Here is a 3059-nt window from a genome sequence, read left to right as displayed (position 1 = left end):
GTTTATTCAGGAATTGCAGAATAATTGCAATTTGGGACAAGCAAGCCATAGGAAAAACCATAGGCAAGTTCCAAGAACAAAGGAGAGGAACACTCTTGCTCTTTTATAGAGGAAAGAGGAGAGTTGGGAGGGGCTGTTATAAACAAAAAGTCCATTGGAGTAAACTGGGAGTTCAAAGTGTAGTGTAGGTTTCTTTTAAAGATTTATTTATTTATATGAGCAAAAGAGAGTGAGCACGAGTGGGGGGGGCAGAGGGAGAGGGAGAGAGAATCTCAAGCAGACTTCTCACTGAGCACAGATCCTGACTCGGGGCTCCATCTCACAACACTAAGATCAGGACCTGCGTGGAAACCAAGAATCATCACTTAACTGACTGCACCACCCAGGCAGTCCTGATGTTCAAATATAGAATCTTCCTTCCTCGTGCTCGAGTAGTAAAGTAAAGTAAAGCACTAGCAAGGTGCATCTCTTCCTGTTGAGGTCCATAACTGATGTGGAGTGGTAGTGCATGAGGGCTTCCCATTCTGGCTTCCTGACTCTATTTTATTTATTTATTTTAAAAGATTTTATTTATTCATTTGAGAGAGAGAGAGAGAGAGAGAGCATGAGCAGGTGGAGAGGGAGAAGCAGGATTCTCGCCAGGCAGGGAGCCCAACATGGGGCTCAATTCCAGGGCTCTGGTATCATGAGCCGAGCTGAAGGCAGACGCTTAACTGACTGAGCCACCCAGGCCCCCCTCTATTTTATTTTTTTAAGTTTTATTTATTTAAGTAAATAAAACAGCTGTGGGGCTCTGAGATCAAGCCTGACTCCATTTCATTTATTTTATTTTTTTAAAAGTTTTTATTTATAATATTATTTGGGAGAGAAAGAGAGAAGCAGACTCCCCGCTGAGCAGGGAGCCTGAGATGGGATTTGATCCCAGGACCCCAAGGTCCTGACCTGAGCTGAAGGCAGACACTTAACTGAGCCACCCAGGTGCCCCAAGCCTGACTCCATTTTAAATGAGATTTCCCTGGGGCGCCTGGATGGCTCAGTCATTAAGCGTCTGCCTTCGGCTCAGGGCGTGATCCCGGAGTTATTCAATCAAGTCCAGCATCAGGCTCCTCTGCTGGGAGCCTGCTTCTTCCTCTCCCACTCCCTCTGCTTGTGTTCCCTCTCTCGCTGGCTGTTTCTCTCTCTCTCTCTGTCAAATAAATAAATAAATAATCTTTAAAAAAATAGATTTCCCTTTATTAATTTTCACAGGGTAAGCCCCCCACAAGGAATTATTGGAACCAAAATCAATAGTGCTGAAGCTGAGAAATCTTAAGTAGAGTCTAGAATGTAAGAGGAGTGGGCATGGGGGGGCATAAGATATGAAGCCAGAGAGGTAGGCCCGATTCTAGAGAATCTTGTTTTCCTGCTAAAAATAACTTGTTCTTTATCCTGGAGATTGGGATCAGAAAATAATTAAAGTAATTTTTAAAAACTTTTTTATTATGGAAATGTTCAAGTGTGCCTAAAAGTGGAGAGAATAGTATAATGAACCCCCATTGAGCAGTCCCTCAGTTTCAACAATTTTCAATTATCAGTATTTTTTCTAATCTTGAAGAATGTATTTATTTAAAACAGGAAAACTTTTGGGGCATTTGACTGGCTCAGTTGGAGGAGTGTGTGACTCTTGATTTTGGGGTCATGAGGTCAAGCCCCATGTTGGGTGCAGAGATTACTTAAATAAGTAAGTAAATAAATAAAACAGTGAAACTTTTGATACTGGAGTTTAATGATAAGGTAGGTTATTAGATCAAAACACTTCATTTTGAGAAAACTAGTGAGCTTGCATGATTGTTAGCTACTCTATTCTCTGGCAGAAGACATGATATATTATCCAGAAGTTTCATTTTGTTGGCACATTAAAAAATAAAAATTTAAAAAATTTTTTCATGAAAGGAAAGAACACAACATGAGATCTGTCCTCTTAACAGATTTTTAAGTGTGTGATACAGTATTGATTTCTAAGTGTAAAATACAGTATCGTTAACTATGTTTCTAGAACTTATTCATCTTACTTAACTGAAACTTTATACCCATTGATTAACAACTCCCCATATCGCCCTACCGCCAGCCTCTGTTAACCACCATTCTATTCTATGCTCCTATGAATTTGACTATTCTAGATACTCATCTAAGCGTAATCATGCATATTTGTCCTTCTGTGATTGACTTATTTCACTTAGCATAATGTCCTAAAGGTTTATCCATGTTACCACATATTGCAGGAGTTCCTTCTTTTTTTAAAAGATTTTATTTATTTATTTGAGAGAGAAAGAGAGAAAGTGCACTCGAGCAGGGCAGGGGCAGAGGGAAAGGGAGTGAGAGAATCTCAAGCAGACTCCATGCTGAGGGCCAACAGGGGGGCTCGATCTCATGACCCTGAGATCATGACCTGAGCCAAAATCAAGAGACAGACACTTAGCCGACCGGGCCATGCAGGTGCCCTGGATTTCCTTTTTTTAAGACTGAATAATATTCTATAGTGTATATATACACATTTTCTTTATTCATCTGTTGATGGACATTTAGGTGGTTTCCACATATGGGCTGTTAGGAATAGTGCTGCAATGAACATAGGAGTGCTAATCTCTTTGAGATCTTGATTTTAATTTTCTTGGATAAATATCCAGAAGTGGGATTTCTGGATCATATGGCAGTTCTATTTTGATTTAATTTTAACTTTGTAAAGATCTTTCGGACTGTTTTCCTTGCCAGCTGCACCAGCAATGTACGAGGGTTCCAGTCTCTCCACATCCTTGCCAACACTTGTCTTTTTGTTGTTCTTGTTGTTGTTGTTCTTGTTGTTGTTAATAGCCATCCTACAGGTTTGAGGTGATGTGATGGTTTTGATTTGCATTTACCTGATGATTAGTATCGTTGTGTATCTTTTCATGTATCGGTTGGCTATTTGTATATCTTTGAAAAATGTCTAATCAAGTCCTTAGCTCATTTTTTAATTGGGTTATCTAATTTAGTTAGTATTTTTTTTTACTATTGAGTTATAGGATTTCTTTATATATTTT

Source organism: Ursus maritimus (genome assembly GCF_017311325.1).
Source record: "Ursus maritimus isolate PB19 chromosome X unlocalized genomic scaffold, ASM1731132v1 scaffold_X1, whole genome shotgun sequence".
Classification (NCBI taxonomy): domain Eukaryota; kingdom Metazoa; phylum Chordata; class Mammalia; order Carnivora; family Ursidae; genus Ursus; species Ursus maritimus.
Note: the sequence above shows the minus strand (reverse complement) of the source record.